Raw genomic sequence first — 11259 nt, 5'->3', positions numbered from 1 at the left:
AGTGTGCAATCATTTCAAGAAGTAGCATATAATCAAGAGGCAATGATCCTGAAGGAAGCACTGGAGACCCTCACTCATCTATGCCAAGAAATATGGAGGGCAACTCGTTGGCCAACTGACTAGAAGAGATCCATATGTGTGCCCATTCTAAAAAGAGGTGATCCAGCGGAATGCAGAAGTCATTGGACAATATCATTGATATCCCATGTGAGTTAAGTTTTACTAAAGATAATCCAAAAACAGTTGTAACTACACATTGACAGAGAACTTCCAGAGGTTCAAGCCAGTTTCAGAAGAGGATGTGGAAAGAGGGATATCACTGCTGACTTCAGATGGATCTTGGCTGAAAGCAGAGAATACCAGAAAGGTGTTTGCCTGTGTTTTATTGACTATGCAAAGGCTTTCAATTGTGTGGATCATGACAAGCTATAAACAACACTGCAAAGTATGAGTATTCTAGATCACTTAGTTGTGTTCATGAGGAACCTGTTCATAGTCCAAGAGCAGTTGTTTGACCAGAACACTGAATGGTTTCAAATTAGGAAAGGTGTGTGCCAGGGTTGTATTCTTTCACCATACTTATTCAACCGGTATGATGAACAAGTAATCCAAGAAGCTGGATTATATGAAGTAAAACATGGCATCAGGATTGGAGGAGGAGTCATTAACAACCTGTGATTTGCAGATGATACAGACAACCTTGCTTGTTGAAAGCGAAGAGGACTTAAAATATAGATGAAGGTCAAAGATCACAGCCTTTGGTATGGGTTGCATTTTAAAGAAAAAAAAATCCTCACAACTGGACCAATAAATAACATCTATGGAGAAAAGATTGAAGTTGTCAAAGACTTCATTTTGCTCAATCAACCATCAACACTCATGAAAACAGCAAATCAAGAAATCAATCAGCATATTGCAAATCTGCTACACAAGACCTCTATAAAGTGTTGAAGAACAAAGAAAGATGTCAGTTTGAGGACTAAAGTTTACCTGACCCAAGCCATGGTATTTTCAATAATCTCATATGCATGTGAAAGTTTGGCAGTGAATAAGGATGTTTGTAGAAGAACTGATACATTAAAGCTGTGGTGTTGGCGAAGAATATTAAAGTGCCATGGAATGCCAAAAAGAACAAACAGATCTGTATTGGAAGAAGCACAGCAGGAGTGCTCCATAAGGTCACTAAGTCGGTGCTGAACCGATGGCACCTACTAACAACAGCTCAAAGAACCGCTCTCTCCATCATTCTTTCAAACAAGATCAAAGCCTCTGAAGGTTTTATAGGACAACTGAGGATGAAGTTTTGATTTACCAATATGATCTGTTTAAATGTTTAAAAAAGACAAGGGATGATCTGCTCGCCCAGTAACACAAAGAGGTCTGCTCAGCTGTTTGTAGCAACTTTTTGGAGATCCCAACGACTGATTTTTTTTTTTTTTTTTTTTAAGGGACACAGCATGATCATGGGGGCTTTGTTTGAGCAGTTTTAAGAACACTGAAAACTATACTGATAAGAAAAAGGCCAGGAAAGTTATGCCGAGGAATCTTTTTCAATCATGAAAATGAGCCCGCTCAGTCATCCAGGGTAGCAGGGCTATCCTAGGAGAATTCCATCTCATCTACTATACAGCAATGATCTTGCCCGTTCTCCAAATTCAAAGGGCATATTTAAACACAATTCCTCCAGGATGACAAAATTGCCACTTTGAAGTTGTGTAAATAGACGAGCACAGAATTCTTTAAAGGAAGGGTTGCTGTTGTTGTTGTTGTTGGGTACTGTCGAGTCAGTTTCGACTTAAAGTGACCCTGTGCACAACTGAACACAACACTGCCAGGGTCCTTATTCTTGGGCATGTTGCTGCTGCCACAGTATCATTGCATCTCATTGCGGGTCTTCCTGTTTTTCACCCAAGCATACTGTTTTTCTTAAGGGACTGTACCCCCTTGATAATATGTCCAAAATATGAGAGATGAAGTGTTGCCATCCTGGTTTCTAAAGAAACATTCAGGGTGTACTTCTTCCAACATAGGCTTATTTGTTCTATGGCAGTCCAAGGTACTTTCAGTATTCTCCTCCAACACCATAACTCTAAGGCATCATTTCTTCTATGGACTTCCTTATTTGCTGCCCAACTTTGTGCCCAACCTCATGCATATGAGGTTATTGAAAATACCATGGCTTGCATCAGGCACACCTTAGTCTTCAAACTGACAATATTCAATATTCTTCTTCAACACCATAACTCAAATGCATCAATTCTTCTACAGTCTACCTTATTCAACTGCCTTATTCTTCCTTATCAAACTTTCACATGCATATAAGGCAACTGAAAATAGCAGGTGCACATTAGTCCTTACACTTACATCTTTGCTCTTGAACACTTTAAAGACCTCTTGTGCAACTCAGGTGACGGGGAGGGCAATATACAAGGAGGGATAGGCAATACACAAAAAGAGGGAAGGTGGCAGAAGAATGATGAAGATAGGTGAAGACAAAGGGAGGTTCACAAGGGTTAAAGGTGATAGCGGTAAACAGTGATATATATATATATATATATATATACACACACATACAAACTTGGAACAACAGTTCTCTCTTCAGAGATACATGGACAAAGAACAGGCTGAATAGATATGGGAGGAAAACTGGTATATATATATAATATATGGCATTGTAGGACAACACTGGACTGAGATCCACAATGTTGGCAGTTTGAATTCACCAGCCGCTCCTCGGAAACACTAGACAGGGTCGCTATGAGTCATAACTGTCTCAACAGCACTTAACAACATATTTATACATCCCACAAATATATACGAATTTGAAAGAAGGTATTCTCTGGTAGCGTAGTGGTTACAAATTGGGCTGCCAACTACCAGCTGTTCTGCGGGAGAAAGATGAGGCTTTCCACTCCCATAAAGATTTACAGCCTCGGAAATCCTGTACAGGGTCGCTATGAGTCGGAACTGACTCCATGGCATATAACAAAACAAAACAAAAATTTGTATATGGTTATTTAACCTTTCCTACAAACACAACTATGAATGAGGTACATACAGCAGGCAAAAATCAAGCAAAAATGATGAAACTATAATTATTCCTAAAAGTCATAAGGAGCTCTGGTAGCGTAGTGGTTACGAATCGGGCTGCGAACCTTAAGGTCAGCGGTTCGAAACTACCAGCCACTCCGCGGGAGAAAGATGAGGCTTTCTACTCCCGTAAAGATTTACACCCTCAGAAACCCTGTACAGGGTCGCTATGGGTCGGAACCGACTCGATGACACTTAACAACAACAACAAAAGTCATAAAGAAGACAAGAAAGAAGAAAAATATCAAAATGGATGTCAGAAGAGACTCTGAAACTTGCACTCCAGTATAGAGATGCTAAAACAAATGGAAGAAATGAGGAGGTCCAAGAGCTGAACAGAAAATTTTGAAGTTCAGCTACAGAAGACAAAGTTAAATATTACAATAAAACGTAACTAACATTGTGTGTATCATGACAAGCTATGGACAACACTGTGAAGCATGAGTATTTCAGAACACTGAATTGTGCTCATGAGGAATCTGTACATGGACCAAGAGGCAGTTATTCGATCAGAAAATGGGAACACTGAATGGTTTAAAATTAAGAAAGGTGTGCAACAGGGATGTATTCTTCCACCATACTTATTCAGCCTATATGCTCAGCAAATAATCTGAAGCACTCAATCCACTTATCTATCCCTTCATCTAAAGCTCAGAGTTCTAGGACCATCCTCTGCATCTGAAAAAAGGTATTTATAATGAGTAAGTCATTGGTCTTGCAAAATTCTATCATACGATCTCCAGCCTAACTTCTATCACTAAGGCCATATGGTCCAACTACTGATCGTTCCTCTTTGTTTCCAACAACCGCATTCCAATCACCAGTATATCTTGATTGCATGTTTGATCACTTTCAGACAGAAGAGTTGGTAAAATTCTTCAATACGTGGTTGGTGTGTAAATTTGAAAAATAAGACCAGTACTAACTGGTCTTCCTTATAAGCGTATGGATATTATCCTATCACAGATAGCATCGTACTTCAAGACAGATCTTGAAGTATTCTTTTTGATGATGAATATGACGCCATTCCTCTTCAATTTGTCATGCCCAGAACAGTAAACCATATGATTATCTGAATCAAAATGACCGATACCAGTTCATTTCAAATCAATAATACCTAGGATATTGATCTTTATGTGTTCTAAGGGAGGAGTTTAAGAGATGATACCATCCCCTTCAGAAGCGTGTAAACTTAGATGACATGTCAAGAAACAGTAGCTTCATATTTTGACATTTTTGTTGAATTAAGGTGTCTATGATTCTGCAGCAATACTTTCTGACTTATCCTTGTGTGTGTGAGAGAGAGAGAGAGACAGGAGAGGCTTCAAAAAGTTGGTATAAAAAAAAAAAAGAAAAGAATTAAAAGATAATGGAATTCGACCTAGCTTCAATGGTTTGATGATCAGAACTCGACTAGAGGAAGATTAAGAAAAAAAAAATTTTTTTTTTGGATAAAGGAAACAAGTGTAAATGGCTAAAATTTGATGATCTAGACCTACACTTATGTAGTAGATCAAAATACCAACTGAGAGGGACGGAGTCTTCACATCAAGTATCAATCCTATCTCCTCTGTATACAGTGTTGCTAGAGACAGGCAACTTAGACATTGGCTACCTAAAATGGGGGGAGGGGACTATAAAGGCACAGTGACTAGCTTACAAGGATTCAAGACAGAGTGTGCGGGGGAAGCTAGAATCCCTAACTGAATAGCTTTCATCTTGTCTAGACAGGTCTGGTGAAACGAGATGGGGATAAGATTCTTATAATTCAATAGTGAGTAATTTTTATCATGACTAATTGTCATTGCCACAACTGTAAAGGTAGAAGTTTTGTAATAAAAACGGGGGAGTAGTTATAGTCCAGGAAAAGATTCTCAAGGGAGAAGAGCATGAGCGGAATGTGGGACCCTGTCCAGAGATGATACCAGAGATGGAGGCACAGGTGATGGCATGGAGACCTAGAGCAGCTAAGGACTCTAGACTCATGGAAAAAGAAAAGCTGTGTGCTGGTGGCCAGGAGGTAGGCTTGCAGAATGTGCCCTTTGGTTGTTTAAATGATTATATATTCCTGAGTGTTTTTGTGTATACCCCTCCCCCCAAAAAAAACAAACAACAACAAAAAAACCTCAATTTTTCTATAGTCTTCCTTATTCACTGTACAGCTTTCGCATTGCATATGAGGTTATTGAAAACACCATGGCTTGGGTCAGGCGCACCTTAGTCCTTAAGCTCACATCTTTGCTCTTCAACACTTTAAAAAGGTCTTGTGCAGCAGATTTGCCTAATGCAATATGTTGTTTGATCTCTTGACTGCTGCTTCCATGAGTGTTGATAGTTGATCCAAGAAGAATGAAATCCTTGACAACTTCAATTTTTTCTCTGTTAATAAGAATGTTGTTTATTGGTCCAGTGGTGAGGATTTTTGTTTTCTTTACAATGAGATGTAATCCATACTGAAGGCTGTGCTCTTTGATCTTCATCAGTAAATGTTTTAAGTCCTCTTCACTTTCAGCGATCAAGGTTGTATCATCTGCATATCGCAGGCTGTTAATGAGTCTTCCTCCAATCCTGATGCCACATTTTTCTTCATAGAACCCAGCTTCTCGGATTATTTGCTCAGCACAGAGGTTGAGTAAGTATGGTGAAAGAATACAACCTTGTTGCACAACTTTCAATGGACTCAAGTGTGGCAACAGTAGTGAGATTGGCCCAGGACCGGGCAGTGTTTCGTTCTGCTGTGCATAAGGTCGCTATGGGTCGGTACTGACTCGATGGCACCTAACAACAACAACAACATAACAACATGCGAAAGCTGGACATTGAATAAGGAAGACCGTAGAAGAATTGATGCTTTTGAGTTATGGTGTTGGAGGAGAATACTGAAAGTGCCATGGACTGCCAAAAGAATCAATAGATACCACTTTGGAAGAAGTGCTGCCAGAGTGCTCCTTGGAGGCCAAGATGACCAAACTTCATCTCTCATACTTCGGACATATTGTCAGGAGGGACCAGTTGCTGAAGAAGGATATTATGTTTGGTAAAGCAGAGGGTCAGAAAAAAGAGGAAGACCCTCAGCGAGATGGATTGGTCAAGTGGCAGCATCTATGGACTCAAACGTGGCAACAATAGTGAGGTTGGCCCAGGATTGGGCAGTGTGTCATTCTGTTGTTCATAAGGTCACTATGAGTTGGTCACCTACCAACACCAACAACATAACAACAGGAGTCCTGGTGTGGCGCTGTGGGTTAATGCGTCACTGCAAAACCAGTTGAACTGCCAGGTCGGCAGCTCAAGCTCACTAGCAACTCCTCGGAAACCCTATACAGGGTCGCTATGGGTTGGAATCAACTCGACAGCACTTAACAACAACACTGCCCATTAGGAATAAAGAGTCAATCACATGGCAGGCACTCAGGCAAACATAAAAATAAATTTGCATTCCCTCCGTTTGGCTAAAATATAATTATAAAAATTTAAGAACAATCTGAAAATAAATAGGAAAAAAAGCGTGTCTAAAGGAGCTCTCGTAGCATAGTGGTGACGAATCAGGCTGCTAACCTCAGGGTCAGCAGTTCGAAACTACCAGCCATTCCATGTTAGAAACATGAGGCTTTTTACTCCTGTAAAGATTTACAGCCTTGGAAACCCTGTACAGGGTCACTGTGCATTGGAACCAACTCCATGTCACATAACCTCCACCACCAAAGTAGAGAAAATTACGATTGAAGAAATAGTTTCAAATTGATTGCCAAAAAATAAAAAAAGATAATGGAATTTTTCCACAAAAAGCCTGCTTGTGTGTGTGTGTGTGTGTGTGTGTGTAGCTCTGCTATGGCTGGAGCTTCAGGGGAGTGGAGGAGATGTGGGCAGTGACACACGTGTGGGTCAGTTCTGGGAGTCCTCTAATGCTAGGTTTTGCTCAGCTGATAGATGCAAGGTCAGGAGTGTGCTCACTGCTCATGACAAGGCCAGCTAGTGTAATCCTCACGAGAATGGACTCTGGGGCCAGAATGACTGGCTTTGAGTCCTGGCTCTGCCATACCAGCTATAGGATGTCAGTCAAGCAATTTCATCTCTGTGTTCTGTTTCCTCACCTATGAAATGGGATGTTGTTGTTAAGTGTCATCGAGCCAGTTCCAACTCATAGGAACCCTGTAGAGTTTCCAAGGAGAGATGGTGGGCTTGAACCAACAACCTTTTGCTTAGCAGTCCAGTGCTGATCCTACAGTGCCACACCAGGACTCCTGTAAAATGGGAATAATAGGGCATAATGATCCAATGTCCAGAGGACATAATTAAATTGCTCAATGACCTATGCATGATGAGCTCTGTATGGATGCTGACTTCTGGAAGTGCTATTAGTTTTCCCTGTTAGCACCAAGGTCAGCACCAAGGATGGGATGAGCTGACAAAATTCACCAAAGTAGCACATGGTTCCTAGACGACGATCAGTGTGAGCATCCTGTACTGGAGGCAAGGGCGTGTCAGTGGAGAAATTCAAGGCATTTCTACCCAAACAAAACAGATGCTGCTTTCTGCCTGAGGCACTGTTAGACTTTTTTTTTTCTCTCACTGCCATCAGTCAGAGTCTCCTAAATGTCCCCAACAGCTCCATCAGAGAGTTGAGCTTCGAAACCACAGATGACAGTCTTGAGAAGCCACTTTGAGCAATGGAAGATGCTCACAGACTGTGTGATAATGAGAGATGCAAACACCAAGTGCTCCAGAGGCTTTGGGTTTGTCTCGGGCTCTACGGTGGAGGAAGTGGATGCAGCCATGAATGCAAGGCCAGACGAGGCAGATGGAGTGTACACAAAGTGGAACAAAGAGTGGTGGAACCAAACAGGGCTGTTTAAGAGAAGACTCTCACAGACCAGATATCCGCTTGAAAAACAATTTTGCTGGTGGCATTACAGAAGACACTGAAAAGCATCACCTAAGTGCTTATTTTGAGCATAATGCGAAGACTGAAGTCATGACAGACCACGGCAATGGCAAGAAGAGGGGCTTTGCTAGAACCTTTGATAACCAAACTCTGTAGACAAGATTGTTACTCAGCAGTGCCATACTGTGAATGGTCACAACTGTGAGGTAAGGAAAGTCCTGTCAAAGCAAGAGACGGCCAGTGCCTCCTCCAGTCTGAGGTCAAAGTGGTTCAGGAAACTTCACTGGCGGCTGTGGAAGGGGTTTTGGTGGGAATGACATCTTTGGTCGTGGAGAAAACTTCAGTGGACAAGGTGGCTCTAGTGGCAGCTGTGGTGGTGGTGGATGATTGTAGGGATGTGGTAATAATGACGGTGACGGAGGAGGAAACAGAGGCATTAGAAGTGGTGGGCATCATTGTGGAAAGCAGGGCAGTGGCGATGGCAGGAGGCGGCTATAACAGTGGAGACGGAGGAGACTTTGGTGGTGGTAGTGGAAGCAATTTTGGAGGCGGTGGAAGCTACAATGATTTTGGCAATTACAACAATCTTCAAATCTTGGCCCCATGAAGGGAGAAAATTTTGGCGGCAGGAGCTCTGGACTTTTGGGTGGTGTTTGTTACTGCTGTTATGTGCCGTGGAGTCGGTTCCAACTCACAGCGACCCTGTTCCGGGTTTCTGAGGCTGTAAATCTTTATGGGAGAAGAAAGCCTCATCTTTCTCCCGCGGAACAGCTAGTAGTTTCGAACTTCTGACCCTGAGGTTCGCAGCCCAATTCGTAATCACTATGCTACCAGACCTCTTTTTTTGGTGGTAGAGGCCAATATTTTGCCTAAACATGAAACCTAGGTGGCTATGGCAGTTCAAGTAGCAGCAGTAGCCATGGCTTTAATGACTGCCAGGAAACAAAACTCCAGGTTACAAGAGATTTGTGAACTCAGCCAAGCACAGTGGTGGCAGGCCCAGCTGCTACAAAGACATGTTTTAGACAATACTCTTGCGTATGGGCAAAAAGAAAATCAGTGAGGATTGTATTTGTGACTCATTGTTGTCGATGTTGTTAAGCAACGTTAAGTCGGTTTCACCCCATAGCAACCCTGTATGGTGTTTCCGAGGAGCTGCTGGTAAGTCTGAACTGCCAACCTGCGGTTCAAACCGACCTTGTGGCCCAGTACATTAACCCACAGCACCACACCAGGACTCGATGTAAAGCGTAAAGCATTCAACAAAGGGTTTTAATGTAGATTTTTTTTTTTTGCACCCATGCTAAACTTAATAGTCTGATCACGACACTGAATAAATGTCTTTTTAAAAAAACAAAACAAAGCAAAATAAAAATAAAGTAGATGCCATGTTCTTCTCATTGTCCCTGAATGTCAACACAGGCTTGCCAGGAACCAGGCTGTTCAGAAATGGTCTTGACTTTCCATGTCATTTGGAAACCTCAGTGGAGCTATTCACCACAAAGGTAAATAGGGCAAACATCTCAGTCTATCAGACTCGTCACGGACAAGTCCAAGAGGGTGGGTGCTATCAGGACCCCAATTTTATAGATGAGCAAACCAAGGCTCAAAGTTTAAATTGTCTGGCCAGATTACAGTCAATGAAAAATAGGCTACTTTAGGATTTAAATCCAGGCAGAGTGGGTAACACTCTCCTACCACTCTGTTCCAGCCTACATTGTGTACTTCTTGAGCTGAAATGAGAGTTGAGGGGTCCTGGTGTGGCGTTGTGGGCTAATGCGTCAGACTGCAAAGCCGTGTGAACCGCAAGGTCGTCGGTACAAGCTCACCAGCTGCTCCTTGGAAACCCTATACAGGATCGCTATGGGTCGGAATCGACCTCATGGCACTTAACATCAACAACAATGCGAGTCGAACATTGGAAGCCAGCTGTAAGCAATGATGGGGAAAGGATAGAGGGCAGCTCCAAACTTAGCCTCTTCTCAGCACACCTCAAGAAGCCAGTATATCAAGGTAAGGGGCTCAAAGATGGTTTCGAAGGAGGAAGAGGAGCACAGGGAGTCCCTCTCAGGTTAGGGGTATACAACACGCACAACCCACAGTTGGAAATGAAATTCCCAGTAACTGCAGTAACATATTTATTCCCAACGACACATACCCACTTCTCATGGCTCAGGGGCAACATGGTAGGAACCATAGTCAACACACAGGCCTTGGAAACAGTAAGAACAGAGTTCAAATCTCAGCTCTGCCCATCACATGTTGTGTGGCATCAGAGAAGTGGCAAGCTGTCCCACTTCTCTGATGCTGTTTATTCATTACAAAAGAATATGCTACAGTATCTCCTTCAATTTTTTGTTATGAGGACAGATTTGATCACTTCTTGGCTCCACCCCTTATCTTCAGATCTGTCTTCCCCACCCAGCCTGGGGGCTCTTGTACATGTGGATAACTCAACCAAGAGGATACCCCCAAATGAGTCATCTTACCTGACAAGGTGTCAGGTCCCAACACAGCCAAGATAAATCAGGTATCTGCCTATCAGGGAAGGGAGACACACTGAGCGCTCAACTGTGAGAACCGATTTTTGTTCACATGTATTGAGTAACTACTATGTAGGTTGGTGATGCAGTAGGATAAGCACTGGACTACTAATCACAAGGTTGGCGGTTCAAACACACCAGCTGGTCTTCGGAAATTCTCTACAGGGTCACTGTGAGTCTGAACTGACTCCACGGTCCTTAACAAGCAACATGTGTGTTGGAGTCCTAGCAGGATAAACACTGAACTGCTAACTGCAAGGTTGACGGTTCAAACTCACCAGCTGCTCCTTGGAAACCCTATACAGGGTCACTGTGAGTAGGAACCAACTTGAAGACACTTAACAGCAACAATGACCTTGGGCTGCTAATCACAAGGCAAGCAGTTCAAACCTACCAGTCACTCCCCAGGAGAAAGATGATTCTGTGTATTCCTGTAAAGATTTACAGTCTCGAAAACTCTATATAGGATTGCTGAGTTAGAATCAACTCAATGGTACTAGGCTTCGTTTTTAAGGTTTTATATGTTGGAGCTAAGGAGCTCTGGTAGCATAGTGGTTATGAAGCGGGCTGCTAACCTCAAGGTTGGCAGTTCGAAACTACCAGCCATTCCACGGGAGACTGTCTGCTGCCGTAAAGATTTACAGCCTTGGAAACCCTGCACAGGGTCACTATGAGTCAGTGCCGACTCCAAGGTACTTAAAAACAACAACATATGTTGGCGCTATAGGATAAGCACTGGAC

At 42.6% G+C, this 11259-nt stretch overlaps 1 pseudogene; it reads left to right on the top strand.

Annotated features, from left to right (window-relative positions):
• The first annotated feature begins 7360 nt into the window (after positions 1 to 7360).
• On the top strand, positions 7361 to 8947 carry LOC102841325 (annotated as a pseudogene).
• Positions 8948 to 11259: the final 2312 nt, after the last annotated feature.

Source organism: Chrysochloris asiatica, unplaced genomic scaffold, assembly GCF_000296735.1.
Source record: "Chrysochloris asiatica unplaced genomic scaffold, ChrAsi1.0 scaffold00393, whole genome shotgun sequence".
NCBI lineage: Eukaryota > Metazoa > Chordata > Mammalia > Afrosoricida > Chrysochloridae > Chrysochloris > Chrysochloris asiatica.
This window is presented reverse-complemented; position numbering and strand designations above follow the sequence as displayed.